This window comes from Amblyomma americanum, chromosome 10 (assembly GCF_052857255.1).
Source record: "Amblyomma americanum isolate KBUSLIRL-KWMA chromosome 10, ASM5285725v1, whole genome shotgun sequence".
NCBI classification, from domain to species: Eukaryota; Metazoa; Arthropoda; class Arachnida; order Ixodida; family Ixodidae; genus Amblyomma; species Amblyomma americanum.
The window spans coordinates 138297714-138313368 of record NC_135506.1 but is presented as its reverse complement, the minus strand read 5'-3'; the positions used below and the strand labels follow the sequence as shown (position 1 = coordinate 138313368).

The 15655-nt window shown below is 48.5% G+C and overlaps 1 pseudogene; it reads right to left on the bottom strand.

The window, feature by feature from the left end:
• Positions 1 to 3316: 3316 nt before the first annotated feature.
• Positions 3317 to 15655, bottom strand: part of LOC144108735 (uncharacterized) — a 68450-nt pseudogene continuing 56111 nt past the window's right edge.

Here is a 15655-nt window from a genome sequence, read left to right as displayed (position 1 = left end):
TCTTGGTATAACATTGATGAGAGAATGATCGACTGGATACAAGATTACTTGCACTTATGTAAACAAAGAGTGGTTATTAATGGAAAATTATCAAGCGAATGCATTGTATCTTCTGGTGTACCTCAAGGATCAGTGCTCGGACCTTTGTTATTTTTTATCTTTATGAATGACATTTGCTCTAATATCTCTTCTCATATTCGTCTATTTGCAGATGACTGCACATTGTTTAGGGTCGTTGATAGTCCGAATGACTGTGTGCAGTTACAGAATGATTTGAACATGGCGTCTGATTGGTGTAAGAAATGGGGTATGTTTATTAACTTGCAGAAATTTGTGTATATGCGAGTCACAAAAAAGAAAAAAGCCCCATGAATTCTCTTATACAATTAATGGGACACAACTTTCCTCAGTATCCGAATACAAATATCTCGGCGTATTCATAACCTCAAACCTAAGCTGGAGACGACATGTCGACTATGTAACAGGAAAGACGTGTCGCGTTCTTGGTTTTTTAAGGCGTAACGCCAAGCAATTCCCTTTAGAAACAAGAATTACTTTTTATGACAAACGTTCACTCGGTTCTCGAATATGCCTGCGCAGTATGGGACCCTTGGCATAAAACGGATAAAGATAAACTTGAGAGGGTACAAAAGTTGGGTATCCGATATGTCTTTAACAACTATACCAGGAGCTTTAGCGTTTCACTTGCAAAAAACTCGCTGGGATGGAAGACGCTTGAAAAACGTAGATATTGTTTGAGGTTAAAATGTTTTCATAATATTTACTATTCCAATACTGGCATAAACCGTGACCTGTACATCCATTCACCAACTATATTTCGCTACGTCGTGACCATCGATTAAAAGATAAGGAAATTAACTGTAAATCAGAGATGTACAAATATGCTTTTTTCCCTAGGTCTATAAGAGATTGGAACCGGCTCTCTGAAGAGGTGGTATTAATTACGTCAGGTGATTTATTCTCTTCATCTCTGTGAATGCTGTTTTTAGGCTGTATTACTGTTGCATCATGGTTGCATTGTATGTGCTGCACTTTGTTACCTTTCTTTTCGTTTGTATGATGTGATATTCCCCCCCACTGTAATGCCACTTGTGGCGCTGTGGGTATTACAATAAACAAACTATGAGTGGGGGCGCAACCTGAAAAAACACTTCTGGTGTTGAGACTGGCCTAGTGGGCCCGTTTCGACCCCACCCAGGTCGAGCGTCATCCAGCAACGTGGAACTGCGAACACCCGAAGACGTCGAACGCATCCTCGACGCATAGCCTCCTATATTTTACATGCCTGGTCATTGGCGCCAAGATCAAACGATGCCGACCGTCGCACTTTTCGTCTAGGCTGCGAGCACCGCTTCTTAGCGATCGGCAAAAATACGCAAGGGGAAGATGAAGGAGGCGGTCGCCACGAAGAGGCGCTCACATAATAAATACTTGAAACATTATTCATCGCCTGGTTCATAATGGCCATGGCCTTCGCGATCAGCTCCGGCGGTGCGCCGTTGCTCCGGCCATTCCATTCGCACGGAGAGAGCGTAATCGGAGAAAGCGGTGTGACTGCTCCTCTCGCCGCACCGTAGCGCGCGCAACCCAAGGCTCGCTTTTCCTGATGCGGACAAGCGCAGGGGACGAAAACGCAGTTTTCGCAGTCTGTGTGCGACGCGCACTAGAAAATTATCGCACAGCACAAGTAGCTGACAGGTGCTATTAGGCAATTGCTTTTTTAAATTATGACGCAGACTTAGGACCGGGGTGAGGCAGATCGTCAAGAGAGCGTTCGTTTCACAACACGCACGCAATTTTCTTTATTTCTGTAGCCGTGCATGGTTTCAAAACACGGAACATTTTACAGTTGAGCGGAGAGGATTATTTTAATTCTGCAGTTCTTTTACATATTAGTTTAGAACCTGAAATTACTTTTGATATATAGCGATCAAGGAGTTCTGTCAGTTTTCCTCTAGAAATGGTACAAATGTGATTTGTACCTACATGTGTGTAATATATTGAGCTTGCAACGCTTGCAGATGCCACTGAATGCATTGTCCCACTCAAATGTTGTGCATCCTTTTTGTGGATGGCTCTTTTGTGACGTGTTCAAATATATCATATTATACCCCAATCCTGCTACAGCCTGGAAAGAGGCTAGCAGTATCCCCAAATAAATAAAAGCCTGCAATGCATAAGGTTTTTTACGTTGTGTATGGTTGGAACTGGGGCGAATTTAGTCTCGTTTTTTCTCTTTCGTGCGCGGCAAGCAAAAAAAAGAGGGTTTAAACCGCCGAAGCTACAGCTTGGCAGGAGGACAGATAAAACCATTTGAGGATAAATGACATTTTATTTACAAAGACAAAATCGGAGCCATATTGTTCGGCATCCGTATTTACATTGTGTTTATTTTAAACACGCAGCACTTTCCTGTGCAGTGGCTTGCAGGCCAGCTTTTTGCGGTAAGCAGCCCTGTCTGTCACAGTAGCGCCGCTGTTGGCTAAGAGTGGCCTCATGAACTTATAAAATATTACTGCTAGTGTGCTTTCGGCGTGGTCATCCCTTTCTGGGCAAACGAAAAGGGGGCACCGCTCTAGTCGAGGCAATCACAGTTCAGCCAGCTGCTTACGCACGTTTCTCTTTTTTATGTGCAGCAGGGCAATGTCAACAGCCTTCTTAACGTTCACAAGGACCGTGACAAATTCTGACTTTGGTAATGTTAGCCCACCGCTTATTGCAGGTCAATAAGCCCCATCAGCACGGGACTGGGTCCATCCGACCGGTGGAGTGGAGGGCAGAAGCTGCATGTTCTCCGCTCCTCAACTGCTCTCGCCACGAACCCTGCAATATAAGCGATCCTGACATTTGCTATGGTTGATGGGGGCCGCTTCACTGAAATAGAACATACCCATATTAGTGTATGGAGCTAGACATTCTGCAATGTATTCCCATTTGTGAGAGCACAAAAAAAACAGCTTTTGGCACTAACCTATAAGAACGTTCCGCAGAGCAAATTTTAGACAGCATGTAGAGACAAAGCTTGTGCATAAACCAAATATGACATTTATCATGTCGCCACTCAACGTGCATTCCCTGAAAATTTTCAAATTTTGGGCATTGATGCCACACAGTTGTTATAGCCTTGACATAACGCGAAATGGTCGCTTTTTGGTGGCACTTCACATTGGTGGAGTAGGTGAACGAGTGTGCGCTCACGAGGCATGGCTTTCAGGGATGTGAAAAGCTCGTCAATGTGCATCACAAAATGTTCAGTTCCAGTGAACCTGAAACTAAAATATGCATACAATTCATATCAGCCAAATATATGTATTAGACAAATCGCCTTTGGCTGCAAAACAACAGCACTAGTAGTCCAGCGAGCCAGCCAAGCGTAAGCTCTTGAGAAACATTCGATACAAGATATACCTGGCTGGGGCAACTTGCGCTGTCTCGGTCGAATTATGCGTGGTTGTCTGTGCTGTTGCTTCAGCCGGAACGTCAAGTTCGGAGGACGTACATTCAGTGAGGCATCATGCATACTGCAATACATGTAAAACAGTTACCACCACTACTAAGCAGCACCCACATAAAAGCAAAAACTGCTTGTAACACATTGCCCATCGGCACAGGAGGATTTGCGTGCTCGTGTGTTCTGAACTGTAAAAAATTCCAGTCAGCAGGCAGGCTACAACACTAGTAGCTGCTCGCACCGTGAAATCTTTGTTGTGCAAAGGCCTGAAATGTTATCAGCTTTCTATTTTGAAACAAGAGACAACCAGTTCACAGCTATGAGCACTCGTCCCGGAGCTCGAATAACATGCACCTACCTCAAAACAGTCCGTCCGTTTTCAACGTTTGAAGCTTGGGATGGGCACAGACTGCCAGTCTGCAAGATCCTCTCCAGGCTAAATATCACGGCTCTTGCATCCAGACAGTCGTTGCCGCCAGCCATTTTCCGCAAAGAACTGAAGAGGAGCTCGAGAAGTTCCTTGTTATACATAAAAGAAGCCGCTCTCGAGTAGGTACTTAATGCATAGTACCGTAGATTTGCTTGTCAGCAAGATAGCTTCGTAGGTTTCAGCACTAAGAAACTTTTTCCCGCTCCTTTTACAGGCATTGTAGAGAGTTTCGAGGTAGTCTGGAAACTCCTTCTCCAGCTATTGCAGGCGTTCGCCGGTAGCGCAAAAAAAGTGCATTCGGCCAGGCTTTCTCATATGCACATGTGCTGCTCGGTTGGCCACATTGTGGATGGCAAACCACTTCTGCATCATCTTCATAAACAATATTGTGACATTCCGTGTGTGCTACGAGGATCCACGTTCGACGGCGCGGCGTAGACGGAGACCCGTGACAGCGGCATCATCAATTACCCAGCCATGCTCTTTGAGTGACGACCAGAACAACCGGACCCGCCGCCGCCGCCGCGGTGAAACAGGCTTTATCCTCCCCAATTTCCGGGCACATTCCAGGACAAGGGAGCTGTCAGCGGGCCAGAGCGCGCCGTACCACAGCCGACGCTATGCGCTACCGCGAAGACGACATTCTTTCCCTCCCCCCCCCCCTTTGTCGTGGGCTATCGCCGGGAAGGCACCCACAGCTTCCCAGAAGGGCCGCGACGGACACCTGTCATGGCGAACAGGCAGTACTCGCCAAGAATGTGGAAAGACAGGCGCTAGTGAATTAGCTCCGAAGAGAGAGCCTGTGTATACTCTCACTTGAGAGAGAGTGGTGGCGTTTTTTGTTGTTTATTTAGTTTGTATTGTTAACAGACTCTGGGTTCGAGGCTAAGCCCAACCCAAGGGGTGGTCCCCATCTCGCATGTTATTTTGGATTGGAGAATTGATGCTTTGGGCGGGCCACTGGAAATGACCGCCCTTAGTCCTTTGTTAATCAAGTGCTTAAAAGCGCATGTAAACGGATGCAGTCCAGTCTGAGCTGGGGCTCCATGCTTAGCATGTAATGTGAGGCTACTTAGGCACTAACCTGCCCGGTCGATGAGTAAAGTAGTGCAAAGTTTGTTCTTTTGTAAATTCAGTTCTGTTTTTTTTCCAGTTTAACTCTCTGTATATGTATGTTGTAAAATTATGCTCTGCTGTCATCATCTACAAGCTCGCCTCCTGTTCATCTTCCAAGCCGAACGACACTAGAGGAAGGGTTTGTGAACCATCCTCGAAGAAACGGACGACTATTGAAATTCTACTGCATACACGCTGAGGACGACATCGTTCGCCAAGAGGGCCTTCAGTGCTGAAGCCCGACGGCGTGCAGCTTCTGCCAGCAACCGCTCGAGCCCAACTCCGGAGCCACTCCATCGCCCCCATGAAGTCGTCGGCACGTAAGCTCGGACGCCCCAGCCTCTGATGTATAATCTTAATCATGTGTAATTATTGAATATATCTGTTTGTTTAAACTGAGCCATACGGTGTCTCTTTGCCTCTCCGTCCCGTGTGGACCTGCGCATTATGGGGGTCATCACACTGGTGTCAGAAGTGGGGTCTCAAAAGCAAATGTCCTCTGAATGCTGAGACATTCATGACTTCAAAATTGTAATCAAAAGGGAATCACGGGACTGATTGTGGGACTTTTACCCCCATTTGAGAGGCTTGAGGCACTGGAGGGCTTGAAAAAAAAAATGACTGTATCTGAGGGAGCTCCCACTCCACAGCCGTCGCTCGGAGCAAGCATGCTGGCATTAGGAAGCGTCATTCCGACGTTTACGGGAGATAAGACAGGGGTTCCAATCTGCGATTTCTTTTCCATGCTAGAAGAGATTGGGAAAATGGGGGGATGGTCCGATGCTCAAATGCTGGGAATGGCGAGGTGTAAGATGGCAGGAGCTGCTCATGATTTTGCCTGGCGCGACGAAAAAGTAAAATCCACAAAATCATTTGCGGAATTTAAGAAGCTCGCGTTTGAACATTTCGACACTGAACCACGTCACGTGCGGGTACAGAGGTTCCGTGACCCCGGACAGATGGTAGGGGAGGACGTGCAAACATTTGCGTCGCGGCTTCAGCGCCTAGCACGCGATACGTTAAGCAGGGAGGAGGAAGGAGACCAGCTAGGGAAGAAATACGCGGAGGATATACTTAAAGAGGAAATGACCGCTTTGTTCGTGGCTGGTCTGCAAGACCCCGTGCGCCGGTTCGTGCTCTCGCGCAAGCCGAGCAATTTCGACGAAGCCGTGGAGGCCGCATTGGATGAGGAACGAAATGAGGCGTTAACGACAGCCGCAGCGAGAGTACGCGTCATAGAGAGAGCGGTGCTCAACCCTGAGGTTGCTCTCTTGACAGAGCGGTTAGATCGCTTGGAACAGCTGCTAACTCAGCAGGTAGAACGCCAGGTTGAAGCGCGCGCTCAACAGCGCCCAGTCGCTGGAAACCGGAGACCGCCACAAAGCTACAGGCGCGGTATGCGAGATTTTGAAGAAATCGTATGCTTCGCTTGCCAGGGTCGCGGACACATCGCCAGGTTCTGCCAAAACGTGCGCCGTGGGGAGCCACAAAGAGAAGCAGGCGAGACACGCCCTAAGCAAGCCTACAGCGGGGCTCCAGATACCGAGTCAAAAAACTAGTTAGTCCTCCCCAGCCTGAGGAGCGCGGGGAGGGAGCAGTAGATGATGAGGTGGTGGTAGTTTGTGTGGCCGACGAGGCATGCCCTGTTGTGCGTTGCAAGTTAAATGGTTGTTGTATGGAATTGTTGATAGATACGGGGTCAAAGGTGACATTGCTTAAGGAGAGCAGTTTTAACACGCTTCGAAGGAAGGGGGACCGCGAGGTGTTGGAAGCGTCTGGTGGTATGGCAACCAAATTTGTAGGCATAACGGGGGATCCTCTTGGCATAAGTGGACTCTACCGGTTACACTTCTCTCTCGGCGGAATTGCATTGGAGCACCCCTGCTACGTATGCCCGGACACGGTGTCTCTGCCAAACGGAGTGTCAGGTATATTAGGGCAGGATTTTTTGAGAAAAGGGAAGGTAGTAGTCTCATTCTCTGAGGAAGAGGTTAATGCGAGCGGCTCAAAAATTCCGTTTTTGAACAGGAGAGGGGCTGAGATTCGCATTACCGATATTGACACCCGTCAAACAGTGGGATCATTGGAGAAGGTATATTCGCGGGTTGCCGTCCGGCTGGTCGAGGAGGCGGTCGTCCTTCCTTGGTCGGAGCACATTTTGTACGCGTTTGTGCCTTCAGATGTAGAGAGCGGCGCCGTAAGAGTGCTTGAGCCGGTCGACTCTCTCAGCAATGGCCTGAAGGCAGCCGCGTGCCTCGTGACAGTTAATGACGCCCACAGAGTGCCCCTACGGGTGGTTAACTGTAGCCAGCAGCCACTGAGCCTTCCCAAGAACAAAACATTGGCTTTCTTCACCTCTGCGATAGAGCAACGTGAGCCAACCGATACGGTACTCGCAACTGTAGAGCATGCTAGTCCTTCGGCTGCTCCAAAGGTGTCGTTCGATCTTTCTCACGTAAAATCCAGGGAGAGGGAGGCTCTGGCTGGTTTGCTGAACGACTACTCGGAAGTATTCGCCGCGTCCAACCTGGATTTGGGCTGCTGTGGCGTTATAAAGCACAGGATAGAAACCGGCACTTCATCGCCCGTTTACCAGCGTGCGTACAGGATTCCTTACTCCCAACGTGAGGAAATGGAGCGGCAGGTGCAGGACCTGATTGATCGCGGCATTGTCGAACACTCAAAGTCACCCTGGGGAGCACCAGCACTATTGGTGGAAAAGCCAGATGGCTCGTATCGATTGGTAGTGGACTACCGCAAACTAAATGCCGTAACTCGCATCGATCCATACCCCATCCCCAATATACAGGAGACGCTTTCTCAGCTGGGCTCTGCCAGGTACTTCACGGTAGTGGACATGGCGGCAGGATTCTGGCAGATAGCAATGGATCCGGCAGATGCCGAGAAAACGGCATTCAACACGCCCTCAGGGCACTATGAATGGAAAAGAATGCCGATGGGTCTGGCCAACAGCCCTGCTGTCTGGCAGAGAACCGCTGATGTTATCCTGGCAGGTCTTCTGGGGAGGCTGTGCTTCGTGTATATGGATGACATTATCATATACAGTGACAGTTTTGATAACCATTTGCGCGATATTGAGCAGGTGTTGGTGCGACTAAGAGCAGCGGGTCTCAAGCTGAAGCCCTCTAAGTGCCAATTCCTCAAAAACGAGGTGAAATACCTCGGGCACGTTGTTTCAGCTGGCGGCGTGCGACCGGACCCTGAGAAACTAAGGTGTGTCTCGGATTTTCCATCCCCGACTAGCGTCCGCCAGGTCCGGCAGTTTCTCGGCCTGATCGGTTACTACCGAAGGCACATAGAGGAGTTCGCCAAGCTCGCTAAGCCGCTCACCGCCTTAACAGCCAAAAATGTCGCCTTTCGCTGGGACGAAAACGCGGAGAATGCTTTTGGGGCCCTGAAAAGGAAGCTAATGAGTGCACCGCTGTTGCGCCACCCGGATTTTAATTTGCCCTTCGTTATGGCCACAGATGCGTCAAAGTTCGCAGTGGGTGCCGTGCTATCTCAGGTTATCGAGGGCAAAGAACATCCCGTTGCTTTTGCTAGCCGACAGCTGAGCCCCACAGAGCAAAAGTACGGAGCTACGGAAAGGGAGTGCCTCGCCGTTGTCTGGGCAGTAAAGCACTTCAGATGCTACCTTTACGGCCGCAAATTCAAGCTAGTCACAGACTGCCATCCTCTGAAATGGGTGATGAGTGTCAGGGACCCTAGCTCGCGACTCGCTAGATGGAATCTACACCTGCAGGAATACTGCTTTGAAGTTGAGCACAAGTCAGGAAAGACACATCTGAATGCTGATGCACTCAGCCGCACAGCTGCCGTGGCAGATATAGATGAGTTTGTCCCCGTAGTCGACCCCGCCGAATTACGCACAGAACAGTGCAAAGATCCTGACCTGAAGCGAATAATCGAAAGCTTAGAGGGCGCACCGTCTCACCCCGAACAGCTAGGTTATTTCATTGGCAAAGACGGCACCCTGTGTCGGCGCACGAGGCCAACCAGGAAAGGGAGACCAGAGAAAAACGCTTGGGAGAGAGTCGTCATACCTCGGTCGTGGACAGAAAGGGTTCTTCGCGCGTTTCACGATGCGCCATGCGCCGGTCATTTTGGCGTAGCGAAGACACGCAGGCGTGTGGAGCGTTTGTACTTTTGGAGTGGCATGCGACAGGATGTTAGAGACTACTGTGCGAAGTGTCATTCCTGTCTCGAAAGAAAAACACCCAAGGGACGAAGACCAGCTCCAATTCAGCCGTTCCCTGAGGTTTCGGCTCCCTTCGAGCGGACAGGTATGGACATAATGGGCCCCTTGCCCACGACCACTTCCGGAAACAAGTACATTTTAGTATTTGTCGATCACCTTTCAAAATACGCGGAAGCGGTAGCACTCCCAGATCAGAAGGCAGACACGGTTGCAAGAGCATTTGTCGAACAGATCGTGCTCCGACATGGACCCCCGAGGCAACTCTTGACAGATCGGGGAACGAACTTCGTGTCGCAGCTAATGAGGAGAGTTTGCGAGCTGCTTAAGATCGCTAAGAAGCAGACAACACCGTACCATCCGGCTTGCAACGGCGCGGTGGAGCGACTGAACCAAACCGTGGCCGGGTTCCTGTCGCATTTTGTTTCGCGCGACCAGCGGGACTGGGATTTGTGGCTCCCGTATGCAATGTTTGCCTACAATTCCGCAGCACACGAGAGCACGGGCGAATCGCCATTCTTTCTTCTCTACGGCCGAGACCCGGACCAGCCTAGTGAAGTGCCAGAGGGCCCCCGTCGTGTCCCATACGCTTCACTGGACGACTATAAGGTGGAGCTAGAATCGCGCTTGCAAGTGGCGAGGGACATCGCAAAGGAGGCCTTAAAGAAAGCGGCGAAGCGCAGGAAGGAGGTGCACGATCGCAGTGCTAGAGACGCGCCGTTTAATGTGGGGGACAGCGTGTACATTGAAAACTGCCAAAGGCAGATCGGGCTAGCTCGTAAGTTCCAGACGAAGTGGAGAGGACCGTGCGAAGTTGTCGAGAAGCTTTCTCCGGTAAACTACAGAGTCCGAGACGTGAACCGGCGCTTGATAAGGATACACGCAAATCGCCTCAAGTCGGCACCGGGTCAGTATTCACGAAATGAGGAAACGGAAAGCGCGGATTTTGATGGGGACAGAAGTGAAGCGGAGCGCGCAGATAGTTCGCAAGAAACGCCCTCTCCTGCATTTGTTCGGCAGGCGCCAGAGGTGACGGCCAGAATGCCACCGGATTTACTTCATGCATTGCTAGAAGAAGAAGCGCGCGAGGTTGCCGCGTAGATAACGCCAGGAGAGGCTCCTGCCACGAGCCCTCGCGAGTCCCAAAGCAGACAAAGGGGCACAGACTTACTTAGTATGACTCATGAAGACCGATATCCGCTGCGAAATCGGAAAGCTAAGTCGGACTAATGGCGTAAACAGAGCGGAGTTTTGAACTGGTTAGAATTGTGTAATGCCACAGCTCATAACATTGCTATGTGCTTATGTGCTAAGTTATCGGAGTTACTAGTTAAACCTTTCTGTCATTAAGTAACACCTTCACAGGAGAGCATGCGGAGCGCATGCAGAACCTGCCCTACTTCCTTTCGTTATCTATATTTTTGTCTGTGCCGTGATCGTGCTAGAAGTGGGAGCTCCTTTGTAACTGTGGTAAATTTATTTCGTCCAGTTTGGACTAGAAAGGAGAGGCTTGGGTGCTGAGTTTCATGTTTATCTGTAAAAGAAGATCAGTGCTGCCCCTGGAGACGCCAGTATTGACAGCGGAGGCATATGGTGTTGTGCAGTGGTGTTGAGTGCAGCGAAAAGTGTTTTGTCGGACGCACTGTGCGAGGCGATTCAGAAAGACAAGGGGAGCTGCGTGGACTCAAATGTTCGGAGAACATTCTTCTGGAGGGTGAGCGAGTGTGACATTCCGTGTGTGCTACGAGGATCCACGTTCGACGGCGCGGCGTAGACGGAGACCCGTGACAGCGGCATCATCAATTACCCAGCCATGCTTTTTGAGTGACGACCAGAACAACCGGACCCGCCGCCGCCGCCGCGGTGAAACAGGCTTTATCCTCCCCAATTTCCGGGCACATTCCAGGACAAGGGAGCTGTCAGCGGGCCCGAGCGCGCCGTACCACAGCCGACGCTATGCGCTACCGCGAAGACGACATTCTTTCCCTCCCCCCCCCCCCCTTTGTCGTGGGCTATCGCCGGGAAGGCACCCACAGCTTCCCAGAAGGGCCGCGACGGACACCTGTCATGGCGGACAGGCAGTACTCGCCAAGAATGTGGAAAGACAGGCGCTAGTGAATTAGCTCCGAAGAGAGAGCCTGTGTATACTCTCACTTGAGAGAGAGTGGTGGCGTTTTTTGTTGTTTATTTAGTTTGTATTGTTAACAGACTCTGGGTTCGAGGCTAAGCCCAACCCAAGGGGTGGTCCCCATCTCGCATGTTATTTTGGATTGGAGAATTGATGCTTTGGGCGGGCCACTGGAAATGACCGCCCTTAGTCCTTTGTTAATCAAGTGCTTAAAAGCGCATGTAAACGGATGCAGTCCAGTCTGAGCTGGGGCTCCATGCTTAGCATGTAATGTGATGCTACTTAGGCACTAACCTGCCCGGTCGATGAGTAAAGTAGTGCAAAGTTTGTTCTTTTGTAAATTCAGTTCTGTTTTTTTTTTCAGTTTAACTCTCTGTATATGTATGTTGTAAAATTATGCTCTGCTGTCATCATCTACAAGCTCGCCTCCTGTTCATCTTCCAAGCCGAACGACACTAGAGGAAGGGTTTGTGAACCATCCTCGAAGAAACGGACGACTATTGAAATTCTACTGCATACACGCTGAGGACGACATCGTTCACCAAGAGGGCCTTCAGTGCCGAAGCCCGACGGCGTGCAGCTTCTGCCAGCAACCGCTCGAGCCCAACTCCGGAGCCACTCCATCGCCCCCATGAAGTCGTCGGCACGTAAGCTCGGACGCCCCAGCCTCTGATGTATAATCTTAATCATGTGTAATTATTGAATATATCTGTTTGTTTAAACTGAGCCATACGGTGTCTCTTTGCCTCTCCGTCCCGTGTGGACCTGCGCATTATGGGGGTCATCACAATATTGTTGCGTCTGCGTTCCTCAACGGTTCTGCCTGAGTGTGGTAACTGGGGTATTCTTTCAAAAAAGAAAGCGCCGAGATAACTTCATCTGAAAACAGCTGCACTGCTCTGCCCACATGCATCTTCTCAAAATTAGATGATTCTATTTGCTTCTGTGTCAGGAATCGAACTGGTTTCACAATCTCGTTTTTTGAAGGACATAGAGCTGCTTCACAAACTCTCCAGTTATTGGCTGACTGCAATCTGTCATTTCCCCGCCCAGAAGAAGGCTTCGCACTTTTTTTATAATATGACACTGGTCAAAGGACAAGAATAGGCTTCTTTCTGGATCACATTGATGACTGACCACAGGCTTGAAGGAGCCATTGCCTAGGTGGCGCATCATTGTGACATTAATCTTGTGGTTATCCTTGACGTTCCGGACGACGTAGAGGCCACACTTTTCACTTCAGCGATCACTTCTTTTGTCAGCTGATACAGGAGCTTGCCACTTAATCGGTTAGTGAAGAAAAAGCGGCAAGGAATTTTGTACGACGTGGGCAGGCCTGTTGCAACGAAACACAGCACCTTGTTGGCAAGCTTGATGTTGTTTACATTCTCTCCTGTCCCAGCGTCTTCTCTCGCAGTTTGCTGACCAAAAAAGCAGTCCATTCTACGATCGTAGATGTATTTGGAGTTTATAGCCATTTCATCACAATAACTGTGGAAAACCGCGCTTGCTCTTTCAGCTGCCCCACCTCTTGCTTTAGGCGTTCTTTCATTAATGGTGTGATCCCACTTGCACTGTTGTATTTGCCAACATAGCGAAGTAGCGTTTTTTTTTAAGGCAGTTTCAACAGTCCTCTGTTGCGTATGCAACGGTATGCCTTAGGGCACAAGTTGTACAAAATTACACATTCCGGGACAAAGTCTAGAGACCACACGGGCCGTTGCCTTGACGCATTGGCGATCTGTTCCGCTAGGCAGTCTTCTAAGCAGAACTGGGCTGTGCCGACCTTGTCCAAGCACTTTCTCAACGCCGAGTGGAGAGTGCGATTTTCAAAACCACTGAGCTTCTTTTTTACGCGGCTGTTTTCTCGCTGCAGTCTCCCGATAGCATCTGCTTTCCTGAACAATTGCACTCTCATTCGGTTTATTTTACTTGAATCCAACTGCTTGCGCGGAAGAAGGTCATCGGTTGTTTGCGTTGCGCAATCAAGTGCCTCACTAGACTGCTGTAATTCACCGACTGCAACTTGTGCACTTGGTTTCTCATATCCTGCCCCTTTAGGACTTGCTTATTCATCTCCTAACAAGGGTGCATGAATCAGGCTATCTTTATACACTACAGGAAACGAGCAGGTAGAAGTTGCCGAATGGCCTGTGCTTTTTTCTCGACCACAGGCTGAACCAGCAGCTTCATCAGGGCCGCTCGATAAATTTGATGCCCTTTCTTGGTTTGGAGTAGAATTCTGCGTCAATCGCTCCAACTTACATCTTTTTTGGGCTGCATGTAGCTTGGGTAACCCGCGAACACGGTCGGAACAGCATCCTGTTTCATGCGCCGCAGCTTTGTGGACCCCAAAGTATGATCCGAATCTAAAAAGTGAAGGCTGCAGACGACACTGCTAGCAGGCTTGTCATTTGGGACAAAATCTTTTCTTGATATGGCCTTCAGCCATCCTTGGCGGCGATCATCATTCACGGGAAATTCGTGAAAACTTATTCCAAGTTTTTTTTTTCTGTCAGAGTGGCAGAAAGGTACGCAGCAGTACATCTATCTGAAAAATACAGAAGCAGATAGGATTGTGGAGCGAAGCTCATGACAGAGAACCGATGCAGTTTTCATCACACAGCAAATAATTTAATTGCGGGATCACATTAGCTACACGAAACCACTCGCACCTACCAGGAACACATGCAACATAGCAAAACAAAGCCCAGCAAAAAGTTGTCGCTTCAAGAGCAAAAAAGCACAGCTCAGAACTTCTGACTCTCGTGGTGGCGTATAAACAATGCACGAGCGCTTATCGTAATTATGTTGTTCGAGCCAGAGAGAGCTTCGCTGTAACGTAGCTGCCCAGTACTTTAAAAATCGAGTGAAAGGCACAAAAAGCATACCCGAGTTTGGTCATACAGCGCGGCAACTTTTGCAGCACAAAAAAAAAAAAAACATTCAGCATGATGGCATGCAATCTGGACGAAATGTTGCGCGGTAAAAGCCTCGGTTGCCCCAGTCGGCTTTTAGACGACCACTAAAGCTGCATGCAAAAGCAATCCGTAACTGTTTAACAACGTACCTCGACTTCTTTGTAGCTGCAAGAAGGAGTCGAAAGAAATTGACTTAGTGTTCACTGTTCTGTTTTGTGTTGTATAGGGTTTTATGGCGCATAAGCTACTGAGGCTATCATGCGCCAAACAGTGGTATAATTTATTTCAAGAATTGGATGTCCTCAGTGAAAATACTTGTCCGGACAAGGACTCCCGAGGAGCCCAACTAATCAAATATAGACCTCGGACTTCTTCTCAGGCCTGAGAAAATGGATAAGGTGTATCATAAAATGCGTCACAGCATAGAGTAAGAATTTTTAGAAATAATAGTTTTGTGATATTATACTTTGTTTAAAATCGCTGCGTGTTTCAGAAAACTAAAAACAGATGAAAAGTTCTTACAAGTGGATGATCTCCTAAAAGCAAATTGGGGTGGAAGGGAATGCGTTCATTGTAAAGTACGGTAAAATAATTTTTTCTTAGCCGTTCGAGTTGTGTGCACGAGAATAGGATGTGATAAAGGTCTGTCTTGTCATTAGAAAGTTATGTGTTAGGTGTGTGTGTCCAATACGGAGACGGCATAAAATAACTTCGATGAAACGTTTTTGGTGTGAGCATGACTTCCATTCTTCTAATAAAGGTTTTACTAAGTGTAGCTTATTATTTCTTTCAGTTCCATTGGTACTGCCATTCATACCTGATTTTACGCTGTACCAGCTTCCCGCCATCTTTGTATGGAATGTTCACGTTCTTTATTTCTTTGTTCCGAGCTTTCGCAGCACATGCATCCGCCTTCTCATTGCCTGTGATACCGATGTGGCTTGGCACCCAGCAAAATTTTATGTCTTGTCCCTGTATTGTAGCCCTTCTTATGTTATGAATGATGTCAACGATTAGCGGTGTAACCGTATTTCTATAGTGAAGTGAGGTGAGTACGCTCAGAGAATCAGTGTAAATGATGCTATTCACAACGTTCTCATTTATAATTTTTTCTACAGCCACAGAGACTGCGTAACACTAGGCCGTGAAAATGGACGCGTACTGAGGCAGCCGTACTGTTTTTTCCCAATTATTTTGAACTACAGCACTTCCTACGTCGTGTGGAGATTTTGATCCGTCAGTATAAAATGCTGTATATTTTCTGTATTTTTCGTTTAGGGTTAAGTATTCTTGTAATATATGCTCATGTGGTGTTTGTTTTTCGTGAAACTGTGTTAATGTGAAGTCGCACATAGAGGGCAGGCAGTACCAA